The following is a 12,259-nucleotide window of genomic DNA, read 5'->3' on the forward strand; positions in this document are numbered from 1 at the left end:
TCAGGTAAGTCCACCCAAGCATTATTACACTGTTTATCAATATGAGCCCGGCACCTATGGCGCTGGGACTGAAACCCTTCAAGAGCCTGGAGCCAAAGGTGCCAGGACACGGTCCAAAGGGCCCCTGTAGGGGTCTGCTGGGTCCGGAGTAGTGGAAGACGGGTCTGCTTCCGAGGGCGCTGGGCCAGTCCTGGCCACTCGGGAGTAGCGCCCATGACAGCAGAGCACCTTTGGGTGCAATGTTTTTCGGGAAATGGAACAAAAGCAATACGGGTCAATTAGATAAAACAAATATGGATGAATTTGAGGAAATTGTCATGAGACCTGGGGGCTGCTCCATATTCCACAAAACACATGTAATAATCCCAAAACCCACGCCAAAGATCGCACGAAAGATAACAAACCAATATAGGCAGGATAGATTGTCCCCGCCAGAAAAAACATCAGTAATGACGTTCCACATGAGAGAAGAAAGGAACAAAAACGCTGTGCCACCTTCCTATGCGGTTACTTACCACCCAAGAACTGTCCCGTTATGTCTAAAGAAAAAAGGGACCTATCTAGTAGGTACCTCCTCTGGGTGCATGAATACAGTGGTCTTGAAATATGAAGTTGAACCAGTATGTGTAGGAGACCCTGTTTATTTCATATGTGGCGAAAGAGCATATCCATGGTTACATAGAGGGGAGGTACGTGTTACTTGGGTCTACTATTCCCAGGAGTGTTCCTCTTAGAAACTACAAAAGTAGTGAGGCGATTAAAAGGTAGAACCCGAAGGAGTAGTGAAGATGGAATGATAGCAATGGATGTAGCCAAATTGTTTATACCATTCTTGGCCCAAATAAAAAATTCCTATAATATAAGAAAACTGTCTAGAATATTAAAAAATACAATAGATTCAACAACGGATATTTTATTCAATATGACGTTAGAAGAAAAAGGAATAAGACTAATGGCACTACAAAACAGAATGGCTCTTGACATAATATTAGTTGATCGTGGGGGAGTTTGCAAACTCGTAAAAACTGCATGCTGTGTGTTTATAGATGACTACTCCCCTACCATATTCAGAGCCATCAGGAAACTACATGTCCTTAGTTCCACACTCTCTACTGAAGAAGGGGTTTGGGGGATAGGATCCTGGTTTTGGGGACTATTGCGGTCCTGGGGATGGAAGCTAATTTCGATACTAGTGGTGGTACTTGGTATATTCATAACATGTTGCTGTTGCATACAATGCCTACCAATAGTTTGCACTAAGATAGCTGAGGGATGTACTAAGGGATGTATGCACATGATGTCGAGAGGAAAACAAACGCATGGCCGAAATAACAGACACTGATGAAACAAAAACAGTAAAACAATTCATGGCTATAGATATTAATGATGAAGATGATGCTTATGATAGCATGAAAGGTTCAGACATAGATACCCCAGACTTATCCTCATCAGAGGAGGATACAATGAATGAATAAGACGCTTGGCATACAGCCAAAAAGAGGGTTTGTCAATCTGAAAAAGTGAATACCCTTCATTTGGTTGATAGACGTATCTTGATGGTCGAAGGCCAACCGTGTTATGCACAGAATTATAGAAATACAGACTGCTATGCTTGACCAACAAGCGGCCATTTTAAACGTAGCAAGAATCGCCATTTTGCTTGTTAACCATTGCTCATTGCTTTCTGTCTAAACTGCTTTGCAGCTTGCAATTCTTGCGAATTCTGCTTACTCTGCTCAACTGTTAACATTGTTGTCTGAATATGAAAGGGCAAGGCCGCGGGACTGAGGAGTTCGTTGAAACTCCTCATGAGCAGCCCAGAAAGGAATGCCCACGCTCCCTCTCTGTAGCCTTGAGGGAGAGCTGCAGGGCATTTAATCATTTCACAGCTGCCAGCCAGTCTCGTACTGTGGTAGAATATGTTAGAATAAAGCAGCTAAAGGCTTGAATTATGCTCTTCTTACGGCCCCCTTCACAAAACCCTTTAGAGCGTGTCGGCTCCCAGGACACGAATAGCACCTCATAGATAGCAAAGCTTGGAATGTGACTCTTCCCCCGTGTTCAGCTTGCTTCCAAGAACAGAAGCACCGTGTTCTGTTCAGCACTTTCTAAATTGCACATTGTTACTAGAATAGACATCGAAAGTGTCATAATTGTCATACTCGTCGGAAATGTCCATCATCCCGAGTTCAAAGAAACTCAATAAAAAGGGGGTGTTAAACATGTCATAGCTGATTGTATGATATGCATTTTGTATATATGTAACTGATGTACGTAATTTGCTCTCTTGCGTCCCTCGAGGTCTAGAGAATACACGTCGCGGGGCGTGAGACCATAATTGGCCAATTGGGACTATTTTGCTTGCAATAAACCCTAGCATTGGGAATTTTAACCTCGTGTCTGGCGCATCCTTTCGTGTATGGTTATTGCCTTGTTTCCATATCGCGAGGGACCCCTAAGGGCCCCTTTCAAGACGTAACAGACAGAACAGGAACTTTAACAGGCATAGCAACAGAACCAGTTAACACATTTTTCAACAGAATGCTGTCTGTTAAAGATACTTTTTCTTTTGCAAAAGTTACCGTAGGGACAACCGCTGACACAAGATTAGTTTGCCCTTCGGGTGTCTTTGAATCCAGAGTGTCATGTGTGTCACACTGTCCATGTGTAGAACCATTTTGAAGACAACTATCTGAGGCGGCTGGCTTTTCCGAGAGTTGAGTAGCCTCAACCGAAAGGTTTGCCCGGTCCACATCCTTATGGTCCACCTGACATGCATTGCGACCAAAAGGACAAATGTCCATACCCAATAGAATTTCAACTTGGGATCTCAGTTTGGGTCTAGTTACACCCGTACGAGGTGTGGAACTTAGTTGGGATCTTTTAGTTGGACATTGGGGCGAATTGAATAAAGAACCATCAGTATTAGTACAATGAATTGCTGTTACTACGGGCATGCCCGTTTTCAAAGTGATAATGCCTCTTTTCATTGCGGTTGTGCAGTAACTCCGATCACAATACACAGAACCCTAAGAAAAGAGGTTAAATCAGTAAGGACCACGGCTTAAGCACGAACCACGACAAGCGTGGCAAAGCGGCTATGCGGGACTTTCTGGGGCTTCAACAGGTGCGCGTGCGCGCGACCTCGATTATATAGCCCTGCCTCCAAAATTGCGTGAGCAATGCCTAAACAATTAAAGAAAAGATGTTTAGAGTCTGTATAACTCAAAATAAAGGTTATTTAAAATCCTTCTGCACTAATCGTTCACCTTGTGGGTATTGAAGTGCTTGAATCCGATGGAAAAGCAGGAAACAGCAACAACAGGTCCACAAATCCACAGTGAATTGAAGAGCGACTCCGGGCGAAGCAGGACTTTCCGGGGCTTGCACAGATGCGCGCGCGTAGTGCGCGCGCAACCTGAATTTTATAGCCCCGCCTCCAAAATTGCGTGAGCAATGCCTAAACAATTAAAGAAAAGATGTTTAGAGTCTGTATAACTCAAAATAAAGGTTATTTAAAATCCTTCTGCAGTAATCGTTCACCTTGTGGGTATTGAAGTGCTTGAATCCGATGGAAAAGCAGGAAACAGCAACAACAGGTCCACAAATCCACAGTGAATTGAAGAGCGACTCCGGGCTAGGCGGGACTTTCCGGGGCTTCCACGGGTGCACGTGCGCGGTACGCGCGCAACCCCGATTATATAGCCCCGCCTCCAAAATTGCGTGAGCAATGCCTTGTGGGTATTGAAGTGCTTGTATCCGATGGAAAATCAGGAAACAGCAACAACAGGTCCACAAATCCACAGTGAATTGAAGAGCGACTCCGGGCTAAGCGGGACTTTCCGTGGCTTCCACGGGTGCTTCTTGAAATGTTGAAATCACCCTAGGGGTTGTAAACACCACCATTGCCAGCCTCTACAAGCTTTTCGAAGCAATGGACAATAAGATCTCGCTTCAATCTGCAAAAATAGATCAACTTGAGGAATGGATGAAAGGTGTCCCATGTGAGAAAGGTGTTACATGCGACCCTCTGAATACAGAAGTGCTTGTGAACATGGCCAAGCGTTTGACAATCTTAGAGTCCAATTACATGACCATCAAGACTTTGTCTCATGAGGCTTTGACATCAGTTCTGCCCATGTTTCCCAGGATTATTCGTCCTGTGGAGTGCGTGGAGGAAGACAATGCCAAAAAGAATGACTCATGGATAAGTATTGACTCTTCGCTGCAAACGGATCTCAATTATGTGTTCAATACAATCAAACCATTTCTGGTGAAACGTCCGGTCAACAGCTTCACAAAAAAAACAGAAAATGTTGGTAGGAAAAAAATCAAAGACATCGAGTCAAAAAACATTGCCTGTAGTAAAGGCAAGTTTGAAAAAGAAAACACGTTCACAACCTCAAGTGAACACTTTGTCAAAAACAACCCACGCAGATAATGTAATCTACGTTCTATCTGAATCAGAAAGAGGGATTACTTCATCTGTATCGGCTAGGGCAGTGTCTGTGGCCACGAACTTAACTTTGGTGCCATCCTCAATTAATTGTACACAAACACAGGGTCCCTCTGTTCTTGGTCTTTCAGCAGGGTATGAAACACTGAATGAACTTGTAGCATTACTTGAACACAAACCACCTAATCCTCATTTATTAAAACAATTTGTTCCTACCAATGCCAATACACGATTTGGTTGCATGAAGACTCATTTGGTCGAGATAACTATTCTATCACTGCAGTTGATCGCAAGTCGGGCTTTGAAGAACGCATGGCTGTACTCAAATCCACATTGGATTCTTACATACAGAGAAGAATAAGGCGTTACCGAGGGCAAATCCCATGAGCATTAATCCACGGTCCTCTCAGAATAATGATGCACAACCAGCTGAGGCATGTTATGCAGACAATGAAATACAGACTGAATGCTTGCAAAATTATCTCGAGCCAAAGCACAGAAACCCTGATCATGGCAGAATCCATAATGCGGCCCCATTATCAAAAGCCGAAATTATTCCAAATTCCAAACATGGTCAAAATGAGCAGAGAAACTCTAAAAAAAATAGATTTGATTCCTTCCATACATTGATACTCAAGTGCCGTGATGGACCATTTGAGAAATATGATCTTTGTCGTTCGAGTGTCCTAAACATCTTTGGAGACATTCAGGCGCTAGAAGATCTTTCCTCAAGTGATTTTGATCAAATTGAGTTTCTATGTGACTCACAATTTGGGTGAACAAAGCCTGCCTAAAGTTAAGTCATCACAGGAGCCAGATTATTTATGTTCATTTTGCACGAGAGATAACAGCTTGAAGCAGGTTTCATCCTCTAAAACCCAATCATATCCACCAATAAAGCGAGAATGAAGAGGAATTCTCATTAGCAAGCTGGAACACGAGGGGTTTCCAGCATCTTAAATGGGCTACAAATGATCAATTAAACTGTTTTGATATTGTGGCATTACAAGAAACCTGGATGTTGCAAAGTCCAGTCTGGGTTGATCATGATCTTGTCTTGTTACCAGCAATGACATCAGGCAAAGGCAGACCCACTTCAGGCTTGCTGGTTGCAGTAAAATCGAGTAGGGGGTTTCCAAATCACTGCTTGGTTGTCTCCGAATTATTTTATGCAACTAGTAAAGATCTCTCACACAACACACACCTATGCTTTAATCAACCTATACCGTAATCCAGTTGGGATCACAGACAATGCTTTCTATTGTGATCTATCAATTCTTTTTGAAGAAATTGCTAAAAATACTAACATTTCTGGTATATTGGTGGTGAGGGATCTAAACCTCATGTGTATTCAGATAGAAAACAAGAAAGCCAGCAAAGAAGGTCAGAGATGGGCTAAGTTTATGAATGACTCAAATCTCAGAATGGCCAATGGAGCCATTCAGGGAGACATCCCACCAAACCATACATGGGAGAGAGGTAAATCTAGATCCATAATTGATTACGTCTTCTTGAGCAATAGCATTTTCGTGACCACCAATAAATTCACAATCATTAAACAAAATACAAGTGACCATCACTTACTATCACTAAGCTGGACTGCTTTAGTCCAGAAGATTGACAAATCACAGAAGTGGCACAAACAAATGCTAGTGGTCAATAAAGCCAAAAACCGTTTTAGATGGTCAGAAGATAAACTGATATCATTGAATTACTCGATTATAAATAGCCAAAAAATAAATGGGTTTGAATCATCCTTAAATTTTCTAGATACATTTGGAAACATTCTTCCGAATATCAACAGACCATCTAATATGCACATTAATGGATTCAACATGATCCTCCAACAAAGGAAAACTGATCATAGAAGAAATTTGTGAAATGTGCGTAAATTGCCGCTGGCAGAACGAGAGATTGTAATCAAAGCGGGTAAGTGCACATATCGCAATTGGGTATGTTCTAGAAAGGCTTATCTCTTCCAGAACGATGGTGAGCTTTTTCTGACAGCCTGTTACAACAAATCATCAGCACAAGTTTGGGCATTGCTAAACAAATGCAACTCCTATGCTGATGAGAACCTGGATGACTATAAATATACAAATAGATCTAACTCACGTTGGCATTTAACCTGTTCTGAGGACATTGTTAAAGATTTCATCAATAAACCATCTTCCTCTAGAGCAGCAAGCCCGGGCGGTCTTTTGAACCATATGTTCAAAAAAAATTCGCAACATTGGCCCACTATCTTCAATAATACTTTCAATTATATTTTGTCATCTAGAAAAATACCGAAGTCCTGGCGTTCTTCCTTGATTCCTTTATTAGATGCACACAGAAAAATATTCCCACGCTTGGTTCTAAGAGATTTTAACAAATGGACCGCCAGGATGCATCAGCGTGATCCAAAGCAAACAGGGTTTGTAGCAGGCTTAGGGACCACCGTAAATTTGATTACTTTAAGTGCCATTAAAACACAGGTACAAATAACAAAGCAACCAATTTATTTTGCCTTTGTTGATTTACATTCCGCCTTTGATTCAGTCTCTCGATCCAAACTAATGAACAAACTCATTTAAGCGCTATGTCCACCCACGTTAAGTGATATTATTTTTGCCCTCCATTCAGATACTACCGTACATATAAGACTGAATTTTGAGGGCCAGCTATCAGCAGCAATAACAACAAAACGAGGGCTGAAGCAGGGATGTATTCTTGCTTCAGCTCTCTTTAATTTTTTCATCAATGATGTAAGATGGATCTTTGACAATGTAATCGCAGACGCACCAAAATTGTATGGTGTTGAAGTGAAAGCAATGTGGTATGCCGACGACCTTGTACTAATTTTGAAAACTTCTGTTGGATTACAGAATTTGCTGACTACCCTATGCAACTATTTTAGTATTAATGAATTGGTGGTCAACAACAAAAAAACTCAAATTGTTGTGTATGCACCAACTGGTTCACGGTGAAACAAACTAGAGTGGAAAATTAAGAATACAACAGTTGAGGTCGTACCAAATTATGTATATCTGGGTCTTATTTTTGATGGTCTTTCTTCTGCTCGCTCTCAAATGTCTAAAATTGAACAAAAACTAACATCAGCGATTTGTCAGTCAAAACTAATTCTGTTTAAGTACGGTAAATTTTCTATTAAGTCGGTTGTTATATTTTGGACCTTCCTCCCTGTCACAATCTCGTGGGGTGACAGGTGGTGATCCTTGCTAGGTTGGTTCCTCATTTCAAAAAGCGCCAGGGGTAAACAGTACACCCAGTTCTTCTTGAGTGTGTGGCACAGTTTTGACAAACTACTCTTGTGCAATCCGTTCATTTTCTCCACGAATCCGTTCGATTGTGGATGATAAATTGTGCAGAGCTTGTGGGTTATCCCTAGCATTGCAGTAATATGCTTAAACATGTAATTTACAAAGTGCGTTCCGTTGTCGGAACGTATGATGTCACAGATACCCCAGTGAGGGAACACCTCTCTCACTAAGAATTTGGCGGCACACCGTGCATCTGGATGAGCACAGGGGCCGGCTTCCACCCATCGGGAGAAGGGGCATACAACAACAATCAAATATCGAGCCCCATTACAGCGCTCTCCCATGTCTGCATAGTCTATATGTAGTTCCCTGAAACCCTCTTCGGGTTTTGGCAGTGCTCCCCGGAGGGTTCGTAATGTCATGCCGGAATTGTATGTTTGGCAGGTGACGCATTCAATTATCAGCTTTGTTACGTGTTCCTGTACTCCGGGGGCAAACCAATTTTCCTGTATGTCTGCACTGATGTGCTGTTTTGCATTGTGAACTGGGAAGTGTAACTGTTTAAATGCAACCTCTAGTAACCTTGCTGGCTTCACTACCTTGCCAGTGATGTTTTGTCTCCACAGCAGATCAGTGGATGACTGACTGCGCCCCCTTTTCACCCATGTCTTCTTTTCTTCGCTAGGTGCATCTTGTTGGAGCTCAATAATCTGAGAGACTGTTAATGAGTTGAAGCCTTCTGGTTGTGTGTCCTCCATTACCTTCTGTAGTACGTACTCACCTGTCAGGGGTTTTGGCAAATAGGCGGCATCCTTTGCGGCAGCGTCTGCTGCCGTGTTCCCTAATGAGATGACCTCATCACCTCACGTATGGGCCTGACATTTCACAACCGCTACAAGTGTAGGTTCCTTCAATGCATCACTTAATTCCCCTAGTGCCGTGTGCTGAACTGGGGACCCATCTGCCCTTCGGAACCCTCTTCTCACCCATCTTGCTAATCCTCCATATACTGTTGTCATATAGGCAGAGTCTGTATAGATGGTTACTATGCATCCCTTTGCGGCGTGCAACGCTTCTATGAGCGCTACCAATTCTGGTGCTTGGGCAGAGAAATGCGGCGGTAATCTTTTTTGAACAATTAATTCAAACTCCCCGTCCTCCACCCTGACTACTGCTGCTCCCACGTGCTTCTCTCCCAGCTCACAATCTATAGAGGCTGACCCATTTACAAAGTATATTTCCTCCTCTGACAGTGCATCTTTGTGTGCTTTGGGGGTATCATCATCATCTCCTGTGTATGTAGCGCAGTTGTGCTGTTGCATGTCTTCTACTGTGCATGTTTCTGTGATAAATGTGGCTGGGTTTACATTTTTGCACCGCACAATATGAATGTTTGCACTAGAAATAATCAATTCATATGCTGTGGCTCTTTGAGTGGTCAGTGTGCTTTTCGATCTTTCAAGGATGGCAAACAGGGAGTGCTCCACATACAATGTGACAGAGCATCCCATCATGATGGTAGAGCTTTTTCTATCGCGAACGTGGCGGCTGCGAGAGCCTGTATGCATGCGAAGTGTACTTGCATTACTGCATCTAGTGTTCCACTGTAGAATGCTAGGGGCTTGTGACCCAAGGATGTATTTTGTGTCAGGGGTCACGAGGACTGGGGCAGTGGATATCAGTTCTTTGAGTGTGTCGAAAGCTGTATGCATTTCCTGTGTCCACTGTAGATTGGTGTTTTCCCGCTGTGCTTCCTTGAGTGCCTGTAACAAGGGTTTGGTGTATACTGCATAATCCACTATCCAAGCTCGGCAGTAATGACACATGCCGAGAAACTTTTGCATCTCTTTTACTGTGCTGGGTTCTTTTACTGCTTTTTTTGCAGCTGCTCGATCAGGTATGATTCTTTTACCATCTTTGGATATCAATTGGCCTAAGCATAGCACCTCTGTCAAGCAGTATTCCAGCTTTTGTCCATCTACCTTGTACCCTTTCTGTGCAAGGTGTGTTAGCAAAGTAATGAAGTCCCTTCTGCACTCTTTTTTTCATTCTTCCCGCAGACTAACAAATCATCTACGTATTGAATTATGGGACTCGTCCTGTGTATGTTCCCAAGATCCTCTTGTAATATCCTGTTGAAAATACTGGGGCTTTCACAATACCCATGGGGCAATCTACAGTGCTCATATCTCTTCCCCCCTAGTGTAAATGCTGTCAGGTACCATGAACCTTGGTCGAGTGGGATTGAAAAGAAGGCGTTTTTTTAAGTCCACCACTGTGAAGTGAGTGGCTTCTGTTGGGATACTGCATAGAATTGACGCAGGATTCGGGACAAGAGGGAAATCCTTCTGCGCTACATTATTGAGGGGGCGTAGGTCCTGGGTCATCCTCCACGCCCCTCCCTTAGATTTTTTAAGTGGGTAGATGCAAGTGTTGTAGGGCGAGTTAGATGGCACTATTATTCCTTGTGTCATCAGTGCACAAATGGTGTCTTTTATCTCTTCCTCAGCTTCTCTAGATAGGGGATATTGCTTTACCCGAGGCAAAATGGCCCGGGTTTGAGCTTGATTTTCACTGGGGTCACTTCGTGCAGTAACCCTACGTCATGTGGACCTGTGGTCCATAGCTGCCGTGGTACTTGGGCCATATCTTCCTCAAAGTAGGCTGGTTGAGCTTTAAGCAGCGCTACGAGAGGTAGTGGCACTTCTCTTCTCTGGATCATGACATCACAGGGGATTGCAATTTTCATCACTATTTCCCCTTCGTCCTCTGTGTCACAAAAAAGTTAATCTGCCACGTCTCCAGGGCCGTATTGGCATTGATGCACAGCACTGTTCTCCACACTTGACACTTGTATTGCATGTATGTCGAGAGATACTATAGATCCTGGCACTATTTCTGGGTCCGTGATTGGGTGAAAAACGAATTCTGAAGGCACCCTCCATTTTTTGTCTTTCAATTCTGGTACTACCCTCGCGGGGTATTCTCAAACCTTGAAAGAACATGTCTGGGTTCACAGGTATGCCACGTGTTTGAGGGAAATTCGCTTGTGTGTGTATCACTAACATGGCGCAGATCGCACATATACCTGGTGTAGAGCACACTATCTCTCTATCAGTAAAGGATATGGTCAGGTTGAGTTTGCTGAGAAGATCTCTTGCCAGCAAATTAATAGGTGACTCTTTGTAATACAGCAGGGGCACACGTACTGTTTTTCCCCCCACCGTTATGTCTAGCTCTTCAGTGTATGGAACTTCAAGCACCGCCCCAGAGCACCCCTGCGTTTCCAAGGTTCGATTAGAAAGCGGGAACCTGCCTTCTTTGAGGCATGATTATTCTGCTCCTGAATCCACCATAAAAATGAATTGGTTGTTTCCTATTGCCGCCCCCACCAGTGGTTCCTCTGCTGCATTACGGGTCGTCGACAGTACTGGACACGCAATTGCTCTCTGTGGGCTGTCCTATGCTGAATGCCATGGGAGTTTATCCGCATCAAAGACATTTCCTGTTACCATTGTTGTCCATCTACACAGTGTTGTTGGTGCACCATTTGCTGCAGTGGCGTAAGCATTATTGCTCATAGGGGTAGTATTGTCGTGGCACTGGGGGTGTGGAGACGTATTTTGCGTGGGCATTGGGCGCTCGTTCATGTATCTTGGGTCGGGCTGGTTCGTTTGGATAGGGGTTACTATGCCTGCTACGACATTCTCTCATAAAATGTCCCCACTTCCCAAAATTCCAACATTGCCCTTGCATTCCTCTTCAGGGCCCCCCATACCCTGCATCTCCTCCTTTTGATCCCCTGAACCCTCCTCCTCTACTGCCCCGCCCCCTATTGATAACCACTGTGGCCCTGTCATGATCTCTGCTTCCAAAAGGTCAGGGTTTTCCCAACTCCCTTGGAAGCAGATCCATAACCCAGGTTCCGAGTGCCAACCAGTCCCAATTGGGACCTTTTGGACCCAGTCCTGGCGCCAGTGGCACCAGGCTCATAAATATGCCCAGTCCCAGCGCTGGAAGCGCCGGGCTCATAATGCTTGGGTGGACTTACCTGCAGCAGACCATGCTGCTTACTTGCCTGCCAGTTGAGTCTCTGATCCTCTTCTGTTTGGAACTACTTTTCCTGTTGGGTGGGGCAGGAGCCACTCCCTAGATTCAGAACACTGGAACTCTTCTGGAAAGCAGGAACTCTTTTCTTACCTAGGCGTGGCTGTGGAAGGAGACACCTAAGCACTACAGGAGGCTATTTAAACCACACCCGATGGATGAATCTTGCTTTGCGTTATTCTGCATCCTCAGCAGCAGAACGCTCATCGTGTCTTCTGCATCTGATCCTGGGCCTAAGGAAAAAGGCTTACCATTCTGAATCCAGTCTTCAGCAACACCTATAAAGACAAGAAAGAACAGGTTAGCATTACGGTCTTCAGTGACAGCTCTTCACTTACCTGGTCCATCGGCTGTCACCAACGCCTCGCGCTGCATTCCGGCATCTGAAAGACAAAGGCTTACCTACTCTTCGTGCGCTCCGGAAGTCTTCACA

General features: G+C 44.1%; 1 protein-coding gene across 1 annotated transcript in view; it reads left to right on the forward strand.

Moving 5' to 3' along the window:
• The window catches only part of THOC7 (THO complex subunit 7), a 1,450,279-nt gene that overhangs the window by 765,052 nt on the left and 672,968 nt on the right, over positions 1-12,259 (forward strand). The gene's annotated exons all lie outside the window — the stretch shown is intronic.

This window comes from Ambystoma mexicanum, chromosome 2p, assembly GCF_040938575.1.
Source record: "Ambystoma mexicanum isolate Mex_15411 chromosome 2p, UKY_AmexF1_1, whole genome shotgun sequence".
NCBI classification, from domain to species: Eukaryota; Metazoa; Chordata; class Amphibia; order Caudata; family Ambystomatidae; genus Ambystoma; species Ambystoma mexicanum.